Genomic DNA, 13,422 nt, shown 5'->3' with positions numbered 1-13,422 from the left:
CAATCTACTCTTTGATAAACCCAATGATCCCAGCTACTGGGATAAAAACTACAGATAAGTTTGGAAGATAATATGACAGAAATTGGGCTGAGACCAATATCTCATGATAAATGGTAATGTATGGCTGAAATTGGTGCAAGACTTAGACATAAAAGATAATATTATAACTCAATCAGGAGAACAAAGAATAGTATACCTTTTGAATGCAGGGGAAGTTTATGTCCAAAGAAAGTATAAAGAACATAATAAAAAAGAACAGGAAAATTTTGATCTCATTAAATTAAAAGGTTTTGTGCATAAGCAAAACCATGACAATTAAAATTAAAAGGAATGTAGAAGGAAAAATGTTGGAGACAAATTTTATAATTAATATTTCTAAAAAAATTCATTTCTAAAATTTATGGAGAACTGAGTCAAATTACAAATATGAAAAATTTCTCTAGATCATTATTGATTAGAAAAATGCTCATTAAAGGACCTCTGCGGTACCATCTCAGATGGGCCAATGTGACTTACTAGAAGGAAATATATCAACATCAGAAGGGATGTGGGAAAATTGAGACAGTATTGCAATATTGGGTGACTTGTGAACTGATTCCTTCTTGGTACGCAATTTGGAAAAACACCCCAAAGGCAATAATATTTGCATACCCTTTGACCCATCAATACCATGCCTGGATCTGTATCCTCGAGAGATCATGAAGAAGGGCAAAAATCCTTTATGTGCAAAAATATTCCCAGCAGCTCTTTTTGTGATATAGGTTGTGATGTAAATTGTGATGTAAATTGTGATAGTGATATAGGTTAGTGATGAAACACTATTGTTCTATAAGATAAGATGAGGGACAGGATTTCAGAAAATCCTGGAAAGACTTGTATGAATTGATACTGACTGAAATGAGTGGAACATTATACACATTGCCAGCAACAATAGTGGCAATGATCAATCATGATGGGCTTGTTCATTTCAGTAGTGTAATAACCATAGACAATTTTTAAACTTTTATTTATTAATTTTCACATTACTGCAATAGTCTTATTGTAAAAGCAAACATAATCCTCTCCCACCCAAGAAAGATAGAGAAACATCAAGAAAAATAGAATGATAGAAAAATTAAGTGACTTTTGACTGTGTTCAGATGCCATTGACTTTATACCTGGTCTGGTTTACATTCTTTATCATAGATCCATCAGGAAAGTTGCTTCCAAATTTTTTTCCCACATTTGCTAATGCTAACATTATTTCATACCATCTTATTTCTTTCCACTCCTCTTTATCCTAAACACTCTCTCCCTTCACCCTGTCCCTCCACAAAGGATGTTGTATCTGACTACCATTTCCCATGACTTTCTCTCTTTCTGTCATCTAACACCCCTCTCCTCTTCCACTCTCCCCTTTCTCCCATCTTTTTCCTTTTTGTTTTCTTCTAAGATAAGATAGGTTTCTATACCCTAGTGAGTATGTATGTTATTTCCTTTCTGAGACTCTTCCAAGGAGAATGATGGCTCACTCATCCCCCCTCACATTCCCCTGTTCCACTCCATAGCCAAGTATTTTTTTTGCCTCTTTTATGGGAAATATATTAGCCCACTGACCCTCTCCTTTTTTAATATCCTTTTCCACATTGCAATTTCTGGTTTTTAAGATATTCTCCTCTTTGACCTTTAGGAATTTTTTTTTCTGTTTAATCTAATGTGGTTTTAAATACGTTGTTTTCTTTGGTAATTTTATTTATCTCTATCACCAAACTGCTGACTTGCTTTTCGTGATTTTCCTAATTTGTTTTAATTTCTCTTCCCAATTTTTCCTATACCCCCTTACTTGATTTTTCAAAACCTTTTTTTGATCTCTTCTATAGCCTGAGACCAATTATTCATCGAGGCTTTGGATACAGAAGCCTTGATTTTGTCATATTCTGAGTGGGTAATTTGATCTTCCATGGGACCAAAGTAATTGTCTATGGTCAGATTATTTTTCTTCTGTTTCCTCCTTTCCTATTTATATCCTGATCTTAATACACTTTCCCAAGCATTCCAGGGTTTGGGGACACTCTCCCTCTACCTACATCAATTTCTTCAAAGTCTTAAGAAAGTATCTGACTGCTCTCCTGGCCTATGCTCTGTTCTGTGGATGAGCTTAAACACTCCCCTCTGACCTGGAGCTGTGAGGTGATTCCTGATTTGCTATGATAATAGGGGACCCCAGCCTGCAACCTTCATCTGAGTATGGGCAAAGCAACAGAGTGGTGTATCAGGTAGAGAAGAGGGTCCTCTGCAGTCTCCCCTGATCCCCTTAACATCCTTGGGGTGAGTGTTATGGAAGCAGTTGCTGGGCAGTTCTAGAGGTTCTCAGGGCATGGCTGCACTGAGGCCTGCATTGGCCTGGACCCTGCACTGGCCTGGACCCTGGTGAGGCAGAGTTTTTCTGCTGACCTTCCAAGTTGTCCTTGGAGATCCCTGGACTGAAGGTCTGAAAACTGTCAGGCTGCCAAAAACCCAGGCAATCCCAGGGACCCAGTCATATTGAGGTTTATTCTTGATTAGCTAGAGTTGGTTTGTTCCAGCACCTCCAAGGTCACACTATGAAGCCTTTCTAACTTCAGTTTAACAAACCCTTCATGTGAATCATTCAACTTGTTTTGGGCTGGAAAATTGTTTCACTTGGTTTTTTTTGTGAGTTCTACCAATCTAGAATAGGGTTGGACTCGTTATTTAAAGGTACTTGAAGTCATTTGGGGGAGAGCCGGAGGAAGTCCCTGCCTTTACTCTATCATCTTGGCTCCACCCTCTGTCAGTAATACTTTCAACAAAGTTAATCAAACATATTTTTATTATATTAGTCAATTAGGTGACAAACTCTAGGCCATGAGTACAAAAAACTGATTTCAAATCGAACCTCAAACACAATTATATATATGATCTCTGTCAAGTAAGTTATTTTCACTCTGATTCAATTTCCTCATGTGTACAATGTGAATATTAATATCACAAACTTTAATAGTTGTTATAAAGATTAAATGAGTTAATTTTGATAAAATGCTTAATTAAAATAATACCAGATTTTTATTTTAAGTTTCTCCCCTTCCTTCATTAATGACATGCCACATTAGATCAAGGAGTTAATTATATTAAGGAGGCATCATTTAAAATGGAAACATCTTCCATTGATGTAGATCACAACCCTAAAATAACTATTAGAGAGTTGCCTAATGATCTAAAGCACTGTGGCATGCTGAAGTTAGAGGTCAGATTTGAAACTAGGCCTGATTCAAAATTTCTCATTCTGTTATGTAATCATTATTTGAATACATAATTACTTGTTTCCTACTTTATATAATTTGACATCAATAGCAAATACTTTGCAAAAATTCCTGTGATAGTCATCACTTTTAAATAGTCAAAATATCTTTCACATTCATTTATTTTTAGTTCTCTAGCATATTAAATACTAGATATCCTCTGATATCCATCTTTCTATAGTAATCAAGCATTATTGTCACAAACAAGAAAACAAACATCTTTGATGTTGCTTGGACTGCATTGTGATTTTCTACTCTTTATGACCCCTTTAAGGGTTTGTTGAAAAAGATACTAGAATAGTTTACTATTTACTTCTTCAATTCATTTTAAAGATGAGGGAACTGAGGAAAATAGGCTTAAATGACTTGCCCACAGTAAGAACTAATAAGTGTCTAAAACCAAATTTAAACTGTTTTTCCTGATTCTACACCCCACACTCTATTTACTTGCCACCTAGCTGCCCCATCAGACATTATTATTGCATAGAATAAAAGGCAATTCCCTGGAAATCATTCCCTGAGAACAGAGCAGTCTTACTGTTCCTTGTTTTATACCTTGGAAAGCATTGTGGTTCAGTGGAAAGAATAGTGGATTGAAGTCATAATATCTAGTTTAAAATTAAAATTCTATGTGTGAATATGTGTGTACATGCATATATTTATATATATGTGTACATAGGCATATGTATATACACATAAGAATATATGTACACATACACAAATGGATACATATATGGATATGTATGTGTTTGCATATTTATATATATTCACATTTATATGTTCAAGCATATTATGTGGATATGAGTATATAAGTTTATATACATGCACATATTATAAATGTATATTTTATTTATGTACACCTATATACATGTTTTTGAAAGAATATTAAATTTATATAAGTATTTTGCAAATATTTACTTTGCATGTGTATAAATGTATATTATACACATATACATGTGTATGCATATATGTATATACTTATACAGAAACATTTATTTGATATTTGGTCTTGGATAAGTCAGTTCTCTACTACCTTTGGACTTCAACTGATACATTTATCAAATGAGGACCTGGATTTGATCATTTCTATCTTATTCCTCTAAATCCTGTGATTCCTTATCAGTGTCACTGTAATTTGGAAAGTTTTTTTTTTTGAAAGGCAATGGGTTTAAGTGGCTTGCCCAAGGCCACACAGCTGGGTAATTATTAAGTGACTGAGGCCAGATTTGAACTCAGGTACTCCTGACTCCAGGGCCAATGATCCATCCGCTGTGCCACCTAGCCACCCCTTGGAAAGATTTGTTCTATGCCTTTTTCTATGTCTCTCGATCAAAAAGTTGCTTAGAAAGAAGTATTAGTTACTCCTCACCTGAACCAGATATTTTAAATGCTGGCAAGCCTTAGGTAATAAAAATATTTAGATCAGGTATCTGCAAGGTCTAACATTGCAGTCAGACATTGGCTAATTTATGGTGCTAACAGAGGGAAAACAATATAGTACAATGAGGTTTACAAGAGTATTAAGAGAAAAGATGAAAGACAACTTTCATTCCTGTTCCACTTCTATAGCACCAGTCTACCAGTTAATACAATTAACAATTAATAAAACGTTCCTGGCTCCAAGTAGCCTACATTATAATGGGGGAAAATAATGAAATCGAGGCTTGACATGGAGCCATAATGAAGTCCACAGGAAATGAAGAGATGACTGGTCTGGATATCTTTCTTCAACTGAGGTTCTAGATGTAATCATTCAATCATAGGGAGGCTCAAGAACTTAGGGTACTTCTCAGATTTACATCCAGAGTTGACAAGATCTTCCAGCATGAAAACATTTGTGGAGCATATTGGTGGAATATAATTACAGTCAGGTGAAAAAATAATAGATAGCTATACTGTGCATCATATTCAATAAATATTTGGAGCTCTCTATTCAGATTGTACCATAAAATCAGTTTATTTCATAAAATAAATATAACAATAGCACTTCTTGACCATTTATGTTTGCTATTTTAAGGTTAAAGAGAAGCCTTCTTTTGATAAAAGACCAGACTCACCTTCTTCCTTATGTCTGAAATGGTTTTAAAATAATACTGTCCTATTCAGTTAAATTCCAGAAATATTTTTCTTTTTACATGCAAAAGTTTTAATCCTTTAGAAGAGAGTGAGCATGATGGTAAGGGATCTGGAAACCATGTCACATGATGGAACAATGAACACAGCAGAAAAAAGCATTAAACCTGGAACCATGACAACTTTGGATTTAAATCCAATCTCTGCTATGACATTCAGCAAGTCACTAAGCCCTCTAATAATATTATGTATTTGTGAATTGCATTAGATTACTTTGAGTAAGGATTTATGACCCTTGAAGGAAGTGAAAACAACTTTGAAGAGCTGACTATCCAGTAAAAAAAGTGCTTGTAAGCACCAAAGCAATTTTTGCTGAGAGGCATCATGGTGGAGGATGAATTTAGGTGTCCTCATGCCCTTTGGTTCAAATTGATATATCTAGAGTTTCAAATTTAATATTATTTTATACACTTTAAATAATAATTGCCATATTATATTTTAAATATGTATTTTATTTTAACTAAGACAAAATGAAATCACAGAAGCATGAGTTTTATATGTTTTATAGGTTTTATACTTTTAAACATTTACTTCTTTAGCTGTTTTAATCAATATTGTTGAACTAGGATCAATAGAAATATGGTATTTGTACACATATTTTATAAAATTCTGACCATTTCCTAATAATTGCAACATTTTCTTAAATTTTCTCAATCTGGTCATGAAATTGTTTTCAAAATACATAAAGCATTTATTTGAGCACAAACCAATTTCCAATGAATGATCACATGAATACATATATTGTCATTTGCTTTCTATACTGCACCAGAGAAACTTTCTCATTTATCTGTTTAATTATATTTGTATCTTATTATCTGTGAAATTACATGATCAAGAAATTATGAATGTTTGCAACACTGAGGTACATATGTGAGATAATTGGGAAAAATAATAATTGGTATACACATTATTTACCATTTTGAAACCATGATGGATCCTGCAAAATTTTTTGAAGAAATAAAAGTTATCTTGTTCTCCATTGAAGCACTACAGCTTTCCAATTTAAAGTTATTCTCTATATGTTGCTATTGCATCTGTAAATTATAGAACAATATAATAAAAAGTTATTATGAAAATTCATCAATAGAATTATTTTTTCAGTTTACTAGTCTGTGATAAAGATCAAATTTCAACTTTTACATTAAAATATTATATTAAGAAAATATAAAAAAGAGAAATTTGTTGCAAAGCATCCAAATGACAACATTATATACTATTTACATTGATTTTTAATTACTTCAAAATTTACCACAAAAGAGTTACATTTTCTAGTTTTTAATTTTAATATTCTATTCTTGTGAATAAAATAAGGTTTATTTATAAATATAATTAAATGTGATTTTCATTACAGATGTTCTTCAAATATTATTTCAATACTGTATGCACTTAATGAAAAAATCTAAAATAATATTATGAATGCCAAATTATATTATTCTGTAGGTACACAACATTGTTGTTGTTGTTGTTGTTGTTATAGTTGTTAAGAAATGAAGGTGACTATGCCTGTCTCTACATAAACATTTTCAGAAAAACTTGGTAAAACTGATATCAAATGATGAAGTGAGCAGAACCATAAAAACCATAAACACAGGCAGAGCAGTATTATGATGATGAATTTTAAAAGACTTAACTATTCTAATTAATATATTTATCTAAGAGAATTCCTAAGTAGTCATGGTGAAAAAAATTCTTATCCACATACACAGTGAGAAAATAGGAACCCTGAATAAATGTTGAAAAATTTTTGAGAATTGGGAACTATTTTTAAAATGAATATTAAAGTTAAATATCATTTTAGTAGGTATTACATTTGGCAAAAATTGTGGTTTGTGCTTGGAATAAGAAATACATGTCACACATGTTTTTCCTACAATATGACATAAGGTGCACTGATAGAAACAAAATATCATTATAATAATTCATTTTTCTCTCCATGCTCCACATCCCATAGTAACCACCTCCTAAAATCAATCATTTAGAATTCAAATTTCACTTAAAATAGATGGATACATGAAAGATAGAATTAAATATTGATAAAGAAATTGATAATAAAACTTATAAATGAAGAAATGACTGGATGACTGAAATGATAGATCTTTCATTTTAGCAGTCCAGTAAACTCTATGCAAGAAAATAATTTTCTGGGGAGGCTAGGTGGTGTAGTGGATACAGCACTGGCCCTGGATTCAGGAGTGCCTGGGTTCAAATCCAGTCTCAGACACTTAATAATGCCCTAGCTGTGTGGCCTTGGGCAAGCTACTTAACCCCATTTGCCTTGCCAAAAAAAAAAAAAAAAACTAAAAGAAAAAAAAGAAAAGAAAAGACAATAATTTTCTTTCATTGGTTAACATTTTCTCTGCAATTTAGAGCGTTAATTTCTTCTTTGGTATTACTAAGTAATAAAAAATAAAGGAGAAGTAGAAAAGAAGAAGGAGGTGAAGGAGAAAGGAGAAGGAGGAGAAGAAGGAGAAGAAGAAGAAGAAGAAGAAGAAGAAGAAGAAGAAGAAGAAGAAGAAGGAGAAGAAGAAGAAGAAGAAGAAGAAGAAGAAGAAGAAGAAAGAGGAGGAGGAGGAGGAGGAGAGGAGGAGGAAGAGTAGAAGGAAGAAAAAGAAACAAAAGGAAAAAATAATATGAAAACTACAAGAGAGAAGAAGACACAGCAGCAACAGCAACAACTGTATAATTCTTTAAAGCTTACAAAGTGAGTTTATAAATTTTTGTTCATGTTATCCTTGAAATTACTCTGAGATTTAGATGCTATTGGTATCTTCACTTCACTGAAATGGAAATTGAAACGTAACAGGGCTTATGCCCACATCTTCCAGATTCCAAACCTGAGTTTATTTTTTTTCCTACCCAGTATATTATGCTGCATTTTAAAAATTAAACGTGCTTTTACAAACACTGTCCTGATAGAGAAAGGTATAGTCACAAAGGGATATTCAAAGTGCTTATCATGTCATGCAGCTTCAATTTAATAGGTTCTTAAAACACACAAACAAATAAACATTTTCAATCAAACAAATGGTATGTCTAAGTGTATGTTAATTCTCCCTTGTTAATCAGTTGGTTGATTAACCTTTCTTCTTAAGCAAATAATTTCCATTCATTTCTTTCCTAGCTTTTAAACCCTCTGATGTATATTTTCACTCCAAACCATTCTCTTTGTATGAATTACATCATTATTTAACTGAATTTTATCTCAATTCACCAAATTAAATCTATGAATAGCATTATTATATCAATCAAAACTGTTGACCACCACAAATAAACAGCTGAGTTGAAAGAATCACATCACTGGGTGGTAAGAGCTTTCTCATCTCTTTTCTCTCTGATTTGTTCTTTCTTACTCCATAATTTTCCCACCATCCCTCCCTTCTTTTCCTCATAATGTTGTCATAGATAGTTTACCTATGTCTTAGAAGTGACAGGAAGTTTCCAAAGCAGGCATATAACAAATAATAGTGGTACAAGCAGGGATTTTCTTTAACTGAAAGATCCTACAGGGAACAGCAGTAAATAAATAGATAGGCTGCTGTTAAACTGTAGGAATTACTGTAGCCTTACTATAAGAATATATATTTCTTTCTTAAATACTTTGGATACATGTTGCCCCAACAAGGCAGACAGACAATGTACAAAGACGTTATAAACATGATGTTTTCTTTTGAAAGTTGAAGGACATCAACTCTCTAAGTTTTTTGGAGTTTATATCAATCTAAGGTATTTTCTTTAAAAAAAATCTCACTTTAAATTTAACAGTTTAGAGCTTTTATTTCAAAACTTTGCATTGGGGTAGGAAGATCATTTAAAATATTGTCCTAAAAAACAAGAACAAAAGAAATCAAGCTACCCAAACTTTCGTTTTAAAGATAATGGAACTGGGCAGAAGATAAGTTAAAGGATTTGTCAATGAATCTAATGCAATCCAAATTGTGCTGCATGATAAAAATGAAACAACAAAACAAATGAATAATATTTGGACTCGAAGAACTTATATACTATATGTAGAAAAGGTCCTCGAAGCACTCACATATATGTGACTATTGAAAAAGGAAAGACAACAAATAATGAAGAGAATAAGTAAAGGAATTTGGTAAAAGAACCAGCATGAGTGGAACTTTGAAGAAAGCTAGCAATTATAAACAATAATTATATATTTAAGATGACATACCTTTCATTTTAGTGAGTATTTATTTTAATACCTATTATAGAGAATCAATTTTTATTCAAATATAAATGCTTTCAACTTTTTTGGGGGGAAACAACAGTATTTTTGAAATGAAAATCAATATTTGGAGAGGATTAGTGGTAATGTCCTATCATAAAGAAAAAACAGCCCAAATGTGGAAGACCTATATTAAAGTTGTACTTTTACATACATACATACACACACACACACACACACACACACACACACACAAACACAAACACGAATGGAAAAATGTGTGTATATATATATATATATATATATGTAGGTATGTGTGCACAAATGTGTGTATACATATGTATGTGTATTCATGTATACATGTGTGTATACATATATAGTCAGAAAAATGCCCACGTATATTTGTAAATGAAATTACTTTGCTAATAATTCCCTTTGTCACTAAAAGCTCAAAGTAAATTTCTGTCTCTAGAGTCTATATAAATTCTAGTAGAATGAAATGAATAAATTATTATCACAGACAATTGTCTCTAATTACTGGCTTTGAAATGTCCTTAATTCAATTTATGAGGAATAAAGAAACTTTTTGATCTAGCCACTAAAAATAGCTTAATCTTCTCATAATGGCTTCCATTTCATAACAGAGTGGGTCTCAGAAGCAGCAAACAAGTTTAGAGAGAAACTCTGACATTTTTTGTAGTGAGCATGTCTTAACCACTACTGGTCCATTCCAGAGAATATTTTGCAAATGTAAATTTTTTAATCTAGTGACAACTGAATCAATACTTTCTCTAAATGTATTGTATAGAACCTTTTTTAAAGATAATGTATTCTTCCGGCCAAGATGGCAGAGAGAAGACAGGCACAATTCGAAAGTCTCCTGATCTTTCCCCATCTATCATATGAAACAAACCGCTTAACAGAAATCTAACCCACAAAACCTAGAAAGAAAAGCCAAGAGAAAGAACATCTACATCAGGATATGATTTCTGCAGCCATGGGTGAGTCCCGGTGGGTGAGTCCTAGCACAGAGGCTGGATCAGCCCTGGAACAGCCAGATTAATGGCTGAATTGGAGCCAGGGAGCCTGAGGTCCTGAGAGATGGACTTGCTTGATTAGTGGTGGGGCTAGACCACAGGGGCTTGAGTCATCTAGGGAGCAGAGGCACTGGTATTGACACTGGCTCTGGAGCTTGCCAACAGGGCTGGGGGGCGAGTTCCAGTGCAGGAGAGCTGCAGACACCATCCTTGGGCTCCTCTGGTCTGAGGAGCTCTAAGTCCATGCCTCCACTGTGGCTGAGGCCTCTTCCCAGGACAAACACAATTACAGACTTCTCCCTCAGGTACATGTGTGTGAGCAGAAGAACCAGCCCAGCTGACAATAAGGAGAGGGATGACCTCACCCCAGGGTAGAGCCTACCATTGAAGGCAAAAATATTCAACAGCTTCAATCACTCCCTTCAGGCTAAGGCAGTAGGTCTCAATTGAGGTCACAGACACTCCAGAGAAAACAACCAGCAGCACCTCCTACTGGACAGCCAGAGAAATTGCACTCAGTGAGTAAAGCCTCTAGGGATCCCAACACCAAAGCCCTGTGAACCAGCCCCTACGCAGCTCAAGGTCTTAGCAAAATGAAGAAAGGTCAGTGGAAAGGTGAATCCATAGAAAAATTTTTGGAAGGAAAAGACCCTAACTCAGAGTGACCTAGAACCTCTGAGGAGAATATGATCTGGTATCCAGCACAGAAAGACTTCCTTGAAGAAATAAGGAAGGAGTTTAAAAATCAACTGGAAAATTTTGGAGAGAAAATTATTACCTTCTAACAAGAAAACAAATCATTAGAAAATACAACCAGTCAACTATAAAATGAGACTAAATCAGTTCCTCAATTACACAAATACAACATGAGAATAAACCTCTCAGATCATCAATTGGACAAATACAAAAAGGAAACAATTCTCTCAAAACTTCAATTGGTCAAATGGAAAACTCTTTCAAAGTAGAACTGAATAAATGGAAAAGGAATTGCGAAAGGGTGATGAAGAAAACTCCTCCCTAAAAAAAATGTATGGAATCTGCAAAAACTAATGACTTCATGAGGCAGCAAGAGCCTATTAAACAAAATCAAAAAATAGAAAAAAGTAGAAAATATATAAAATTCCTCATCAGCAAAACCACTGACCTTAAGAATAGGTCGAAGAGGAGCAACCAGAGAATTATTGGATTTCCTGAAAACATAGAAGAGAAAAAAAGAACTAGTGATGGAAAATTGCCCTGACAACATAGAACCAGAGGGCAAAGTAGTTATTGAAAGAATACAATGACTCCTCTAGAAAAAAGATCCTAAAATTAAAACACCAAGGAATGTTGTGGCCAAATTTCAGAACTATCAGATAAAAGAGAAAATCCTGCAAGCAGGCAGAAAGAAACAATTTAAATATCAGGGAGCCCCAGTAAGGATTATGCAGGACCTGGCTGCATTAACATTAAGGGATTGAAGGGCCTGGAATGAGACATTTGAAGAGTAAGGGAGCTTGGAATGCAGCCAAGAATCCACTATCCTGCAAAGCTGAGCCTTCTCTTCTAGGGAAAAAGATAGGCATTTAACAAAATGGAAGAATTCCAAAAATGCCTGATGAAAATACCAGAGCTAAATAGAAAAATCCAGAAATCAAACAGGAGATTCAAGAGACACATGAGAAGCTAAAAATGGGGAGGGGGTTGGTAAAAAGAAAAAATCCAATGAGTTGAAACTGGCTATATACCAAGCATGGGGAAAAAGATTCTCATAACTCTTGAGAATTGTAACTCTAACAGAGACAGAATATACCTAGCCAGTAGTGATGGACATTCATGACCTATCCATGAGACTGCTTTCCAATGGGATGAAACTGGATAAAACCCTACTTGGGAGAAAGACACTAATAACTCTGAAGAACTGTAACTATTAGATAGAATGTACTTAGCTAGAAGTGACGGATACTCAGAATTTTCTATGAATCACAATGATTTTAAAAATACTACCTCCTTAAAAAGTGGGACTGGAAGGAGAGAGGAGATTGAATGGGTAAATCTCATTACACTAAGAATTACAAAATACATGTGGTAATAGAGGGGAAGAAAGGAGGAGATGAGAAACACCTGAATCTTCTTCTCATCGGACTTGGCTTAAAATCAACTTAAACACATACTCAGTCAATTTAAAAACATGTAACTTTTCAAGTATCAAAAGGAGAAAAGGGGAGGGAGGGATGGAGAAAGGGAAGGGGAGGGGAAAAGGGGGAATTAACAAAAGGAAGGGAAGGGAAAAGGGAAAAAGGGAAAGGGGAAAGAAAGGGGAGGGGTGATATAGGATGACAAACACATTGAAGGGGGGTGGTATTCAGAAACAAAATACTGGGGAATATGATTAAAGGGGGGAAAGGGGAAAATACAAACAGAGGGAAGATAGCATGGAGGGCAATACAGAATTAGTAATCATAACTTTGAATGTGAATAGGATGAACTCTCCCTTAAATTGTAAGCAAAAGCAGAGTGGATTAAAAAACAGAATCCTACAATATGCTGCTTACAAGAAACTCATTTGAAGTGGAGTGATACATATAGAGTAAAGGTAAAAGGTTGCAGCAAAATATATTTTCCTTCAGCTGAAGTGGAAAAAAGCAGGGGTAGCAATCCTTATCTCAGTCAAGGCAGCTGCAAAAATAGATAGCTTTAAAGGAGATAAGGAAGTAAACTTTATCCTGCTAAAACATACCATAGACAATAAAATTATTTCAATACTGAACATATATATGCACCCAATGGGATAGCATCCAAACTT

This window comes from Macrotis lagotis, chromosome 6, assembly GCF_037893015.1.
Source record: "Macrotis lagotis isolate mMagLag1 chromosome 6, bilby.v1.9.chrom.fasta, whole genome shotgun sequence".
NCBI classification, from domain to species: Eukaryota; Metazoa; Chordata; class Mammalia; order Peramelemorphia; family Peramelidae; genus Macrotis; species Macrotis lagotis.
This window is presented reverse-complemented; position numbering follows the sequence as displayed.